Here is a 17,086-nt window from a genome sequence, read left to right on the forward strand (position 1 = left end):
CTGACACGTGACTGCAAAGGCACTGAAACGTGACCCGAAAGGCACTGATACATAACTGAGAAGGCACTGAGACTACATCAGAGGGAGCTGACCCTTGATTAAGAGGGCACTGACACGTGGGAAGGCACTGATATGTGACTGAGATCACAGTGATACGTGACTGCAAGACATGGACACATGACTGAGAGGACAGCGACACGTGACTGAGAGGGCACTGACACATGATTGGGAAGGCACTGACACGTGACTGGAAGACAGTGACACGTGACTGGGAAGGCCTTGACATGTGAGTGGTTGGGCACTGACACGTGACTGGGAAAGGAACTACACATGACAGGGAAGGCATTGACATGTGCTTGGAAGGCCTTTACATGTGACTGGTTGACGTATCACTGAAACCTGGCTTGGAGAATTTTGAGCATTACTTGACTAGCCTGTGAGATAAGTCCAGTTGTGCAGCAGTTTAAACATTCTTTGTCATTGCCTTTCTTTGGGACTGGAATGAAAACTGACCTAACAACCTAGATGTTTCCAATTGAATATGCTAAGAAACTGGCTTTGCACTTTCCAACAAAAAAAGTTTCATTTTAACCAATTTTCTCTGAAGTCCAAGGAATAACATGGCCATCCTCCATCCAAAAGCATCTTTCCTTTTCCTTTATGTAGTCACAGTTTCATGCCTAAATATTAGACCAACTAGTGCTCAAATTGACTCTGATATCACGGGCTGATCAGCTGAGAAAAACCTTGGATTGTCCCTCTGGAGGGAAGTGAGACATTGGTCCCATGAGAAGAATCTGAAGGCTTAAGGAAATTTGCAGGAGTGGGGAAAGCATGGTTCATCCTACATGTACCATAATCTTAAATAATGCTTAATTACTGTACCGAAGTAAAAAATAGGTGATAAAAACAAATATAACCACAGAAAGGTAAAGAAATTCATCATCTGTGATTGAAAGCTGCATTCTAAGAAAACTTTGTTCTCTTAACCTAGCTCAGTTCAGTTAAGTTCAGCCACTCAGTCGTGTCCGACTCTTTGCGACCCCATGAATCACAGCACACCAGGCCTCCTTGTCCAGCACCAACTCCCGGAGTTCACTCCAACTCAGGTCCATCAAGTCGGTGATGCCATCCAGCCATCTCATTCTCTGTTGTCCCCGTCTCCTCCCACTCCCAATCTCTCCCAGCATCAGAGTCTTTCCAGTGAGTCAACTAGTCGCATGAGGTGGACAAAGTATTGGAGTTTCAGCCTTAGCATCAGTCCTTCCAATGAACATCCAGGACTGACCTCCTTTAGAATGAAATGGTTGGATCTCCTTTCAGTCCAAGGGACTCTCAAGAGTTTTCTGCAGAACCACAGTTCAAAACCATCAGTTCTTCAGTGATCAGCTTTCTTCACAGTTCAACTCTCACATCCATACGTGACCACTGGAAAAACCATAACCTTGACTAGATGGACCTTGGCTGGCAAAGTAATGTCTCTGCTCTTTATTATGCTATCTAGGTTGGTCATAACTTTCCTTCCATGGAGTAAGTGTCTTTTAATTTCATGGCTGCAATCAGCATCCGCAGTACTTTGGAGCCCAAAAAACAAAAAAAGTCTGACACTGTTTCCACTGTTTCCCCATCTATTTCCCATGAAGTGATGGGACCAGATGCCATGATCTTTGTTTTCTGAATGTTGAGCTTTAAGCCAACTTTTTCACTCTCCTCTTTCACTTTCATCAAGAGGCTTTTGAGTTCCTCTTCACTTTCTGCCATAAGGGTGGTGTCATCTACATATCTGAGGTTATTGATATTTCTCACGGCAATATTAATTTCAGCTTGTGCTTCTTCCAGCCCAGCATTCCTCATGATGTACTCTGCATATAAGTTAAATAAGCAGGGTGACAATATACAGCCTTGACATACTCCTTTTCCTATTTGGAACCAGTCTGTTGTTCCATGTCCAATTCTAACTGTTGTTACCTGACCTGCATACAGATTTCTCAAGAGGCAGGTCAGGTGGTCTGGTGTTCCCATCTCTTTCAGAATTTTCCACAATTTATTGTGATTCACACAGTCAAAGGTCTTGGCATAGTCAATGAATCAGAAATAGATGTTTTTCTGGAACTCTCTTGCTTACTCCATGATCCAGCGGATATTGGCAATTTGATCTCTGGTGCCTCTACCTTTACTAAAACCTGCTTGAACATCTGGAATTTCACGGTTCACGTACTGCTGAAGCCTGGCTTGGAGAATTTTGAGCATGACCTTACTAGCGTATGAGATGAGTGCAACTGTGCAGTAGTTTGTGCATTCTTTGGCATTGCCTTTCTTTGGGATTGGAATGAAGACTGACCTTTTCCCGTCCTATGGCCACTGCTGAGTTTTCCAAATTTGCAGGCATATTGAGTGCAGCACTTTCACAGCATCATCTTTCAGGATTTGAAATAGCTCAACTGTAATTCCATCACCTCCACTAGCTTTGTTCATAGTGATGCTCTCTAAGGCCCACTTGACTTCACATTCCAAGATGTCTGGTTCTAGGTCAGTGATCAGTCCATTGTGATCATCTTGGTCCTGAAGACCTTTTCTGTACAGTTATTCTGTGTATTCTTGCCACCTCTTCTTAATATCTTCTGCTTCTGTTAGGTCCATACCATGTCTGTCCTTTATCGAGCCCATCTTTGCATGAAATGTTCCCTTGACATCTCTAATTTTCTTGAAGAGATCTCTTGTCTTTCCTATTCTGTTGTTTTCCTCTATTTCTTTGCATTGATCGCTGAAGAAGGCTTTCTTTTCTCTCCTTGTTATTCTTTGGAAATCTGCATTCAGATGCTTATATCTTTCCTTTTCTCCTTTGCTTTTCACTTCTCTTCTTTTCACAGCTAAATGTAAGCTTCCTCAGACAGCCATTTTGCTTTTTTGCATTTCGTTTCCATGGGGATGGTCTTGGTCCCTGTTTCCTTTACAATGTCATGAAACTCCGTCCATAGTTCATCAGGTACTCTATCAGATCTAGTCCCTTCAATCTATTTCTCACTTCCACTGTATAATCATAAGAGATTTGATTTAGGTCATATCTGAATAGTCTAGTGGTTTTCTCTACTTTCTTCAATTTAAGTCTGAATTTGGCAATAAGGAGTTTATCATCTGACCCACAGTCAGCTCCTGGTCTCCTTTTTGCTAACTATATAGAGCTTCTCCATCTTTGGCTACAAAGAATATTATCAATCTGATTTCGATATTGACCATTTGGTGATGTTCATGTGTAGAGTCTTCTCTTGTGTTGTTGGAAGAGGGTGTTTGCTATGACCAGTGCGTTCTCTTGGCAAAACTCTATTAGCCTTTGCCCTGCTTCATTCCATGCTCAAAGGCCAAATTTGCCTGTTACTCCAGGTGTTTCTTGACTTCCTACTTTTGCATTCCAGTCCCCTATAATGAAAAGGGCACCGACTCCCTTTTCACCCAGAAGCAACACCAGCTTCGCGACCGACCACACACAGAAGCATGGCTGAGAGGAGCTACCCCACGCCCGAGGCCAGGGTCGGCAGCCGAGAGGAGCTGTTCCACGACCAAGGTCAGGGGCGGCAGCCAAGAGGAGCAATCCCACCTCCAAGTGATGGCAGCTGCGTGGTCGCAGGAGGTCCGAGAGGAGCTACTCCACGCTCAAGGTCAGGAGGGGTTTCCGTGAGGAGATACCCCTTGTCCAAGGTAGTTCAGTTCAGTTCAGTCACTCAGTCGTTTCCTACTCTTTGCGACCCCATGAATCACAGCATGCCAGGCCTCCCTGTCCATCACCAACTCCCGGAGCTCACTCAAACTCATGTCCATCGAGTCGGTGATGCCATCCAGCCATCTCATTCTCTGTCATCCCCTTCTACTCCCACCCCCAATCCCTCCCAGCATCAGACTCTTTTCCAGTGAGTCAACTCATCGCATGAGGTGGCCAAAGTACTGGAGTTTCAGCTTTAGCATCAGTCCTTCCAATGAACACCCAGGATTGATCTCCTTTAGAATGGACTGGTTGGATCTCCTTGCAGTCCAAGGGACTCTCAAGAGTCTTCTCCAGCACCATATTTCAAAAGCATCAATTCTTCGGCGATCAGCTTTCTTCACACTCCAACTCTCACATCCATACATGGCCACGGGAAAAACCAAAGTCTTGACTAGACGGACCTTTGTTGGCAAAGTAATGTCTCTGCTTTTTAATATGCTATCTAGGTTGGTCATAACTTTCCTTCCAAGGAGTAAACGTCTTAATTTCCTGGCTGCAATCAGCATCCGCAGTGATTTTGGAGCCCCCCAAAATAAAGTCTGACACTGTTTCCACTGTTTCCCCATCTATTTCCCATGAAGTGATGGGACCAGATAGCATGATCTTCGTTTTCTGAATGTTGAGCTTCAAGCCAACCTTTTCACTCTCCTCTTTCACTTTCATCAAGAGGCTTTTGGGTTCCTCTTCACTTTCTGCCATAAGGGTGGTGTCATCTGCATATCTGAGGCTATTGATATTTCTCCCGGCAACCTTGATTCCAGCTTGTGCTTCTTCCAGCCCAGCGTTCCTCATGATGTACTCTGCATATAAGTTAAATAAGCAGGGTGACAATATACAACCTTGACGTACTCCTTTTCCTATTTGGAACCAGTCTGTTGTTCCATGTCCACTTCTAACTGTTGCTTCCTGATCTGCATACAGGTTTCTCAAGAGGCAGGTCAGATGGTATGGTATTCCCATCTCTTTCAGAATTTCCCACAGTTTATTATGGTTCACACAGTCAAAGGCTTTGGCACAGTCAGTAAAGCAGAAATAGATGTTTTTCTGTAACTCTCTTACTTTTTCGTTAATCCAGCAGATGTTGGCATTTCGATCTCTGGTTCCTTTGCCTCTTCTAATCCAGTTTTAACATCTGGAAGTTCACGGTTCATCTATTGTTGAAACCTGGCTTGAAGAATTGTGAGCATTACTTTACTAGTGTGTGTGATGAGTGCAATTGTGCAGTAGTTTAAGTATTCTTTGGCATTACCTTTCTTTGGGATTGGAATTAAAACTGACCTTTTCCAGTCCTATGGTCACTGATGAGTTTTCCAGATTTGCTGTCATAGTGAATGTAGCACTTTCACAGAATCATCTTTTAGGATTTGAAATAGCTCAACTGGAATTCTATCACATCCACTAGCTTTGTAGTGATGCTTCCTAAGGCCCACTTGGCTTTGCATTCCAGGATGTCTGGCTCTAGGTGAGTGATCATGCCATCGTGATTATCTGGATCGTGAAGATCTTTTTTGTCTACCTACCTTTTAATCACCTCCGCTATATTAAACCAATGTGGGGGGGACATTTCTATGCAACTCACAATGGACAATAATTTTGTTCATGTATTAGCCACCATAAACTATCTGAGGCTTTCTTACCTCATCCAGGTGCAACATTAAATGGAGATATCTGCTTAATGAGCCCATGTCAGTAAATTAGGCCTGATCAAATTTGATGGTTTTTCTACTTTTTTCAAGTTCCATATACATTCCCTAGATTTATATCACAAAGGTTTAGAGCCTTTCTTTAGTTCCCTCCAGCTGCAGCATGAAGTGTAAAATCTCTGCTTGGTAAACACATCTCAGTCATCAATCAGGTCTGATCAAAGTTTACCTTTTTCTATAATTGTCCCATACTGGTTCTCTCTATTTCCACATATGTTCCTTGGATTTCTGTCTGTATAAATCAAAAAACTCAAGTAGCTCTTTTGGAGTGTAGTTCACCTCCTCCAATGTCACTGCCTGTACCTTGCTTTCAGATGCCTGCTGGGGCCTGAGCCAAGTTACAGAATCAGAAACAATGAGGGGAGCTGAGGTGGGTCCTCAGAAAAATCAGCATGGCCTTTCACGGCAACTGTTGTAGGGGAGACAATTACAGTTTATTCAGCCAAGTGAAGTGAATTCACTCAGTCGTGTCCAACTGTTTGCTACCCCATGGACTGGACCCTACCACGCTCTGTCCATGGGATTTTCCAGGCAAGAGTACTGGAGTGGGTTGCCATTTCCCTCTCCAGAGGATCTTCACAACCCAGGGATTGAACCTGGGTCTCACACATTGTAGACATATGCTTTACCATCTGAGTCACCAGGGAAGTCAGGACGTGTAGCCATGTCTTCTGGGGTTGGAGAGACCACTAAACTGGTAAAGAACACTCACCTTCTCCTTGTTTCTTCTTTTAAGTTTTCTCAAACCTTTGGTGATCTAACCTGGAATCTGGAATTTATTCATGACTCTTCTCATACCTTCATCCTATATTAAGTTCTTTTTATTTTCTTTGCTGTTTGTAATAGCTAAATATTGCTTGAGCTTTTCTCTATCTCTCAGCTTTAGTTTGGGTTCCCCAAGATGAAGACACTGAGATGAAATTTTCATGAAAGCAATTTACAAGAGAGAGACTGAACGAGGTGGCCTATGGTAGGGGTAAACAAAGGGTATGCTTTCAGTTAGAGTTTGGCTTTAGCATAGAGTCATGGAGCCATGGAATATATGTTGTCCTGCAGTACTGGTTCCACCATACCTCAAGGGGACCAGCCTTTTCAGGGCTGCTCCTGTCATTCATTGTGAACTCCTGGTCCCTTGGATGGTGGGTATAATCCCCAAAGAGGCAGTTCCAATTATCTCTCTTGCAGCTGTCCAGAAAGAATGGGGCTGTGAACTTTTAGCAGCCCAGGCAAACAGCAGCTGTGTTCTAGGTGCACCTGTGCAGTGAATGAGCTTTGACCAGATGCAGAGGGTCTACAATATTCTTCACCATCACTGGCACCACCAGAAGTCACACCTCCATCATTTCAGGTCCAAATCATTACAGTAGCCTCCCTACCATTCTGCTACTTGTACTCTTCTATTTGTTTTCTCTACTATAGCCAAACACTTTCCCTGGTGACTTAGATGGCAAAGAATCTGTCTGCAATACAGGAGACCCTGGTTTGATCCCTGGGCTGGGAAGATGCCCTAGAGAAGGGAATGGCAACCCTCTCCAGTATTCTTGCCTGGAGAATCCAATGAACAGAGGAGCCTGGTGTGCTACAGTCCATGGGATAACAAGAGTCAGACATGAATGAGAAACTAACACTTTTTTGCTATAACCAAAGTTTTTATTCTAAAATTTTAAATCTAACTGCATCATGTGCTAGCTTAAAATACCTTCCAAAAAGAATCTGAAAACAACATTTATATAACAAATCAGTTCACTGTACACCTGGAACCCACAATGTCAGAAATTACACTTCAATATGAAAAAAAATCTTTTAATGTCATTGTAACCCACTCCAGTATTCTTGCCTGGAGAATCTCCATGGACAGAGGAGCCTGGAGGGCTAGAGTCCATGGTGTCGCAAAGAGTCAGACATGACTGAGTGGCTCAGCACAGCACATAGTACTTAGTTTTAAGCCTTAACACAATGATGAGGCCCTCCCCAGTCTTTCCTGTTCCTATCACGCCAGCTTCAGTTCAGTTCAGTTGCTCAGTCAAGTCTCACTCTTCACAGAGTCAGATACACCAGCTCCCTATCTTGCTATTTACTCTTTAGAAGCTAAGTGTCTAGCATGCTTCCTGGACTGCAGTGCATATTCAATAAATAGTTGTTGAATAAAAAGTTTAGCAAACACTGTTATGTGACATATATGAGGAGTCTGTGTACACACTTCACCTTCTGAACATCGTTACATATTTCCTCTCTTAAAACATTCTTGTTTCATCTGATGTCTATTCATGCTGCTGACTCTTTGAGTCCTATTTCTGATGTCTTTTCACCTTGGAATGTTTCTTGAACCCCCAGGTATTTGTTGTGTGTCCCTCAAAAGTGCTTTCAGAGTAAGTACCCTTGTTTCCACTACCTTACTGTTTCTAGTACTGTGTTGTAATTTTTTTTGCTCTCTTCTGGGAGTCTATGAATCCAAGGTTTGTGCAAACATCATTCAGGTTTTTCTTTATACACTGCTGAAGCCCCAGAAACTGTCACTATCTGATACATTCCTTGGGCTGGAAAAGTATTTGTTGTATAATGAATATAGGGTGGGTGAAAAGAATGGAATATACTTATGCTGGGGTTGCTTTTTGTGTAAATAGGGTTACAAATTTAAAACAAACCAAAAAAAAATTTTTTATAATGAAACCTTACCAAAAAGGAAATGCTGAAAAATATTTTTTAATTTTTAAATCCACATATAAAAACCAAACATTACTAGTGCTTATCAAAGAATTTAGTGAAGTTGCAGGATATAAAATCAGCACACAGAAATCCCTTGCATTCCTATACACTAACAATGAGAAAATATAAAGAGAAATTAAGGAAACAATTCCATTCACCATTGCAAAGAAAACAATAAAATACTTAGGAATATGTCTACCCAAAGAAACAAAAGACCTATATACAGAAAACTATAAAACACTGGTGAAAGAAATCAAAGAGGGCACTAATAGATGGAGAAATATACCGTGTTCATGGATTGGAAGAATCAATATTTTGAAAATGAGTATACTACCCAAACTACTCTATAGATTCAATGCAATCCCTATCAAGTTACCAATGGTATTTTTCACAGAGCTAGAACAAATAATTTCACAATTTGTGTGGAAATACAAAAAACCTTGAACAGCCAGAGCAATCTTGAGAAAGAAGAATGGAACTGGAGGAATCAACCTGACAGACTTCAGGCTCCACTACAAAGCCACAGTATTCAAGACAGTATGGTACTGGCATAAAGACAGAAATATAGATCAATGGAACAAAATAGAAAGCTTAGAGATAAATCCACGCATCTATGGACACCTTATCTTTGACAAAGAAGGCAAGAATATAAAATGGAGAAAAGAAAATCTCTTTAACAAGTGGTGCTGGGAAAATTGTTCAACCACTTGTAAAAGAATGAAACTAGAACACTCCCTAACACCATACACAAAAATAATCTCAAAATGGATTGAAGATCTAAACATAAGACCAGAAACTATAAAACTCCTAGAGGAGAACATAGTCAAAACACTCTTCAATGTAAATCACAGAAGGATCCTCCATGACCCACCTCCCAGAATATTGGAAATAAAAGCAAAAATAAACAAATGGGAAGTAATTAAAATCAAAAGCTTCTGTACAATAAAGGAAACTGTAAGCAAGCTGAAAAGACAGCCTTCAGAATGGGAGAAATTAATAGCATGTGAAGCAACTGACAAAGAATTAATCTCCAAAATATACAAGCAACTCCTGAAGCTCAATTCCAGAAAAATAAACAACCCAATCAAAAAATGGGCCAAAGAACTAAACAGACATTTCTCCAAAGAAGACATAGAGATGGCTAACAAACACATGAAAATATGATCAACATCATTCATAATCAGAGAAATGCTAATCAAAACCACAATGAGGTACCATTTCACACCAGTCAGAATGGCTGCTATCCAAAAGTCTACAAGCAATAAATGCTGGAGAGGGTGTGGAGAGAAGGAAACCCTCCCACACTGTTGGTGGGAATGCAAACTAGTACAGCCACTGTGGAGAACACTGTTGAGATTCCCTAAAAACCTGGAAATAGAGCTGCCATACAACCAAGCAATATCACTCCTGGTCATACACACCGAGGAAACCAGAATTGAAAGAGACACATGTACTCCAATGTTCATCGCAGCACTGTTTATAATAGCCAAGACATGGAAGCAACCTAGATGTCCATCAGCAGACGAATGGATAAGAAAGCTGTGGTACATAAACACAATGGAGTATTACTCAGCCATTAAAAAGAATACATTTGACGAGATCAGGCGCGTTCAGGGTGGTATGGCCGTAGACTAAAAAGAATACATTTGAACCAGTTCTAATGAGGTGGATGAAACTGGAGCCTATTATATAGAGTGAAGTAAGCCAGAAAGAAAAACACCAATACAGTATACTAACGCATATATATGGAATTTAGAAAGATGGTAACGATAACCCTGTATATGAGACAGCAAAAGAGACAGAGATGTATAGAACAGTCTTTTTGACTCTGTGGGAGAGGGCAAGGGTGGGATGATTTGGGAGAATGGCATTGAAACATGTATATTATCATATGTGAAACGAATCACCATTCCAGGTTTGATGCATGATACAGGATGCTTGGGGCTGGTGCACTAGGAGGATCAAGAAGGAAGGTATGGGGAGGGAGGTGGGAGGGGGGTTCAAGATGGGGAACACATGTACACCCGGGGCGGATTCATGTCAATGTATGCAAAGCCAATACAATATTGTAAAATGATTAGCCTCCAATTAAAATGTTTTTAAAAGAAAAAAAAATATGAAATAATCAATATAAAATAATAAATATTGAAAAAATATTGACAGAAATACAGTGAAAAACAGAATGTTGATATAATACTTAGGACTGGTAGACTATCAAGGTAAAGTATCTGTTCAAAAGATAATGAGTTTCTTTTCAATTTCTTCCTTATTCCTAGTTTATGCAGGAATAAAACCAAATCTTAGTTTTCAAAAGACATATACCTAGATTACTTCTCTGAGTCTGAAGCAGGTAAAGCTAGAAAAAATTTCCTAGTCTGCAATACTACATTTTGCCCAATATTTTATTGAATTTATTCATCTTCCCTTATACTTACATTTATTCATCTAACATATATCATAAATCAGATATTGTGCCTTGAAGATAATATTATTAGAAAGTAGGTAAATATTTTACAGAGTATGACTTAATTTGTTTAATAAATGCAAATTCCTGTCCGATATTAGATCATTCTTTTACTTGGATCGTCACTCTTTTTGCTGGGTTATCAGAAGAAGATTGTAAAATGAGCAATACAAAGTGATTCTTAATGCAACAAGAAAATTTGGAATATTGTGCAACATTCCTTAAATTCCCCTTAGAGTTTAAATGTTCCATAGCTTATCATATATTAATGCATATATATGGAATCTAGTAAAATGGCAAAGATGAACCTATGTGTAAGGTAGGACTAGAGGTGCAGATGTTGAGAATTGATTTGTGGAAACAGTGGAGGAAAGAGAGTCTGGATGAACTGAGAGAATAGCATTGAAAATACCACGTGTAAAATAGTTTGAGGAAAGCTGCTGTACATCACAGGGAGCTCAACTCGGTGCTCTCTGATGACCTAGAGGGGAGTTACGTAACATGGTGTTACATACCACATACCATATACACACACACATATATATAGGGACAGAGGATCCCAGTGGGCTACAGTTCACAGGGTCACAGTTGGACATAATTAAAGCAACTTAGCACACACCACATATACAATTTCAGCACAGTCCCTGTCTCAATAAATGGTAAGTAGTATCATTATGGTTTTCCAATAGTCATGTGCAGATGTGATATTTTTACTATAAAGAAGTGTGAGCACTGAAGAATTGATGCTTTCAAACTGTGGTACTATAGAAGACTCTTGAGAGTCCCTAGGACTGCAAGGAGATCCAACCAGTCTTTCCTCAAGGAAATCAGCCCTGACTCTTCACTGGGAGGATTAATGCTGAAGCTGAAGCTCCAATATCTTGGCCACTTGATACAAAGAGCTGACTCATTGGAAAAGATCCTCATGCTGCAAAAGATTGAAGGCAAAAGGAGAAGGGTAAGTAGATGGGATCATAGGAAAGTATCACCAACTCAACAGACATGAGTCTGAGCAACTCTAAGAGAGAGTGGAGGACAGAAGAGCCTGAAGTGCTACAATCCATGGCATCCCAAAGAGTCAGAAATGATTTAGCAACAGAAAGATATAATTATGTTACCTTTGTATCATTGTCTGACAGCATATTTCTTCAGTTAAGAACATGGTCTAAGACAGCAGCTAAATATATGGTTCTTCAATATTTCTGTTTTGGAATTTTCCCATTCTATTTGTTTAATCACCTACAAAATGAGAATAATAGCAATGCCTACTTATCTGGATAGTTACAGAGATCAGTATGTTTATTTTTTGTTTTATACAGCTCAGTTCAGTTCAGTCGCTCAGTCGTGTCCAACTCTTTGTCACCCCATGAGTCACAGCATGCCAGGCCTCCCTGTCCATCACCAACTCCTGGAGTTCACCCAAACTCATGTTCATCGAGCCAGTGATGCCATCCAGCAATCTCATCCTCTGTCATCCCCTTCTCCTCCTGCCCCCAATCCCTCCCAGCATCAGAGTCTTTTCCAATGAGTACTCTTTGAATGAGGTAGCCAAAGTATTGGAGTTTCAGCCTCAGCATCAGTCCTTCCAATGAACACCCAGGACTGGTCTCCTTTAGGATGGACTGGTTGGATTTCCTTGCAGTCCAAGTGGCTCTTGTCTTCTCCAGCACCACAGTTCAAAAGCATCAGTTCCTCGGCACTTGGCTTTCTTTATAGTCCAACTCTCACATCCATACATGACCACTGGAAAAACAATAGCCTTGACTAGACAGACCTCTGTTGGCAAAGTAATATCTCTGCTTTTTAATATGCTAAGTTGGTCATAACTTTCCTTCCAAGGAGTAAGCATCTTTTAATTTCATGGCTGCAATCAACATCCTCAGTGATCTTGAAGCCCCCCAAAAATAAAATCTGACATTATTTCCACTGTTTTCCCATCTATTTCCCATAAAATGTTGGGACTAGATGCCATGATCTTTGTTTTCTGAATGTTGAGCTTCAAGCCAACTTTTTCACTCTCCTCTTTCACTTTCATCAAGAGGATTTTTAGTTCCTCTTCACTTTCTGCCATAAGGGTGGTGTCATCTGCATATCTGAGGTTATTGATATTTCTCCCAGAAATCCTAATTCCAGCTTGTGCTTCTTCCAGCCCAGTGTTTCTCATGATGTACTCTGCATATAAGTTAAATAAGCAGGGTGACAATATACAGTCTTAACGTACTCCTTTTCCTATTCAGAACCAGTCTGTTGTTCCATATCGAGTTCTAACTGTTGCTTCCTGACCTAAATTAGAATGAATTTATTAAGGCACATAGATAGATAAAGCTGGAAAAACTAAGTCTCAACTTGGCAGAATGTTCCAAGTATGAAAAAGTAGTTTCCTGCCAGTTTGTCTCACATTTCATGCACCATTTCTTCTCCCCATTGCAGAATCTATGATTTGTAGTGGCTATTTTTCCCCTTTATCTCAAAGGTCTTCTTTGCTGAAAGCAATAACAATATCCTTCTGAATTCTGTGTGCCTCTTATTTATCACCTGAAATAGCTTTTCTATTACACAAATTCCCAATGGTGTTTTTCATCTGGGCATTTCTTAAGGTATAGATGAAGGGATTTAACATGGGGTTTATCATATTATAGAATATAGCCACTGCTTTATCAGCTGGTAAAAAACTGGTGATCTCAGATATACAAAAATGCAGGGCCCAAGGAACATGGTGACAACTGTGATGTGGGAAACACAACAGGAGAGGGCCTTGCACCTCACCTCCAAACTGTGGTTCCTTAGGGAGCACAGAATGACCACATAGAAGCCCATTAAGAGGATGAAGTTTATAAAACAGATGAAATCACTGTTGACAGCAACAAATAATCCTAGAGAGTGAGTATCAGTGCAGGCAAGATTTAGAAGGAAATGGCAGCCCACTCCTGTCCACTGCCTGGAAAATCCCTTGAACATCGGAGCCTGGTAAGCTACTGTCCATGCGGTCCCAAAGAGTCAGACACGACTTCACTTTCACTTTTCAGATCACACGAAAAGTGGTCTATAACATTAGGGTCACAGAAGGGTAATCTGAAGATGAAAAAGATCTGTATGATTCCATGAAGAAAGCCTCCCACCCATGCCATTCCAATTAGCAACCAACACACCCTCCAGTTCATGATGCTGGTGTAGCACAAGGGCTTGCAGATAGCTACATAGCGGTCATAGGCCATCACAGTGAGCAGGATGGCCTCAGCACTTCCCAAGAAATGTTCCCCAAAGATTTGGGTCATGCGTCCATTGAACAGGATGGTCTTCCTTTCATGGAGGGAATCGACGATCAGTTTAGGGGTATTCACATAGGAGTCAGTTCAGTTCAGTTCAGTCGCTCAGTCGTGTCTGACTCTCCGCGACCCCATGAATCACAGTACGCCAGGCCTCCCTGTCCATCACCAACTCCCGGAGTACACTCAAACTCATGTCCATAGAGTTGGTGATGCCATCCAGCCATCTCATTCTCCGTCGTCCCCTTCTCCTCCCGCCCCCAACCTTTCCCAGCATTAGAGTCTTTTCCAGTGAGTCAACTCTTCGCATGAGTAGAAAGCATCAATAAGTACATGGGGGAACCCAGTAATGGACTGACTATAATGGTGAACATGATGAACAAATTTCCTTCCACAGAGATGATGTAGACTACGAAAAACATAACAAATATGATCTTCAACAACTTTGGATTCTGTCTGAGCCCCAAGAGAACAAACTCTGTCACGTTGTTCCTATTCTCCATGTATTTTGTGTTATGGTTCATTATGTTACCTGAAAAGAAACAAAAGTTACTTTTCAGCACCTCAACCTTGAGTTCACTGAGCCTCTCCATATAATAAAAAGTAAATGCACAGATTCTACCGAGTTCTGAGTTTTTAAGTTATTTTTTTGATATAGGAAAAATGTTTCTGATCTCCTAAAGGTAACTCACATCCTCCCCTGGGGATAGAGAATGCTTAGAGTTAGAGGGACTCTGAACACACAGGCAGGAGATTTTCTGTGCACATATACTCATGTGAGATGACACAAGGCCAATATGAATCAATAGATCTCACATACAGGGGCAGCCAAACCTGAGATGAAAGGTAGAATATGGATGTAAAGGCTACGAATGCAAAACCAAGGATTTTTCCTTTATTCTTAGGAAGTGAGAAACCATGTAAGTTAAACAAAAATGTGAGATTAAGGAGGAAAAGGGGTGTGAGAGAGAGGGTGTGTTGGATTTAATTCAAAAAAAAATATCTTTTCTGACTTGTATGAATTGGGGTGTGATGAGGTTTAGTAAGGGGAGAGAAGACGGAAAAAAAACTTTAGTATCAGACTCTTTATAATAGTTCACATAAAGTGTAACAGAGCTTTGGGAATGGGAAAGTAATGAAAGGTAAAGAAGCTACTGTGCCAGAATACTGGAGTGGGTAGCCGTTCCCTCCTCCAGGCTATCTTCACAACCCAGGGATTGAACCCAGATCTCCCACATTACGGGTGGATTCTTTACTAGCTGAGCCACTGGAGAAGCCCAATAAAATAAACATGTTTTATAAATCCAATAACTTTAAAATAATTGATAAATATACTTTAATAATCAATTGCTATATGCATGGCATGATTACAGTTTATGTATATTTCTTTCATATAGCAGATGAGAAGGAATCTTAGTATATAATATTAAAAATGTAGTAGTAATAATAATATTAGCTAAAACTTGCTGAACATTTACTGTGCTCTAAGAGGCCATCCAATACTTTGGCCAGCGAAGAGCTGACTCATTTGAAAAGACCCTGATTCTGGAAAAGATTGAAGGCTAGAGGAGAAGGGGACGACAGAGGATGAGATGGTTGGATGGCATCACCGATTCAATGGACATGAGTTTGAGTAAATTCCTGGAGTTGGTGATGGACAGGGAGGCCTGGCATGCTGCAGTCCATGGAGTCGCAAAGAGTCAGACACAACTGAGGAACTGAACTGAACTGAAGATACTTCATTATTTAAGCTTCATTAAAAACTTGTGTTTACTACTATCATTTTTATGCTTATTCTACACATTAGGAAGTAGACACTTAGAGAAGTTAAGAATTCTACCTAAACTTAGGCAGCTACAAAGGACAGAGTTAAGATTAGTTTAAATTACACTTTTTTTCCCAAATTCTTAAACTATAACTTATAACACTGTTACAATAAACAATGCGAAATTAGTAAACTTTAAAAAATAGAACCAATATAGTCATATTTATCTTTATGCTACTTCAGAGACAATTATATATATATATATATATATATATATATATATATAGATAGATAGATAGATAGATACATTAAATTTTTATATATATATATAAATTTAATTAACCTATACAAAGATCAGAGACATACACACACAGTATAATATACTGAAATCCCCCAATATTAAAAACTATATGGTACGGCTTTCATTAAAAGTCCATTTTATCTTTTTCTCTTCACTATCTACACTTCTTCCATCAAAAACATCCCTATAAAGCAAGAACCCACACTTTTCTGCAAAATGTTGCAAATGATGTTGAAAATGACAATCCCATTGGGAGTGCATATTGGTTTGAGAATCAGAAGGTCCAGATTAGAATCTTGCCTTTTCCTACTTGCTATTTGTTGATCTGAGGTGCATTTCTTGGCATCTTACATTTTTCTTTTTCAGTATCAAGTGAGAAGTATAAGCCACCTCACCTCACAGGCTATCTATTATGAGAACTGATTGAAGAAGCGTATGAATGCATACACCATACTGTTGGAGACACACCGAGGACCTTTATCACTTGTATGGCTATTTATGCACTCAGGATTAGGAGGAATTGATATTTTTGGCAATGATACATCTAAACATTTGACCATACAATAGACTGAGGAAGAATCATCTCCAATTTTACTTTTAAAGAAGCAACAGAGATCCATATTATGTTCAGCATTTTCTCCCAGGAAGTTCTTCATATTGCATGTTTGAACTAAAAAAGTGATGGTTCATATCATCTAATTGATATCTTTTTGTGTGTGAAGTGCATTTAAGTTTTGTTTTCATCCTCTTGAGTAGTCTTAATTAGTAAAATGATTGTCCAATGACAAAATAAGTATATCTGGGGTTAGAGAAAAGGGTCTGAACAAATTTCTTAATTTCAGTGAGACTAGTATTTTCTTCTGTCAAATTAGGTTTATGGTATCTTTTGAAGAAGGTGCTGAATGTATTTACTATTGTATTTGAAAAGTATTAAAATATAACAATTATTATATATGGAAAACAACAATCTTTACTAAGCAACAGAACTATTGAAAAACTTACCTTCTAGTCTTAGATGATATTAATGATATTTGAGGGTGTTCAGAACTAATTCCACTTTAAAATTGAACTCCTCTTTGGATAAGAAACAAAATAGGAAAGATGTGACACTCTCAGAAAGA

Source organism: Moschus berezovskii, chromosome 24, assembly GCF_049115385.1.
Source record: "Moschus berezovskii isolate FMDL1 chromosome 24, NW_MosBer_1.0, whole genome shotgun sequence".
Taxonomy (NCBI): Eukaryota; Metazoa; Chordata; class Mammalia; order Artiodactyla; family Moschidae; genus Moschus; species Moschus berezovskii.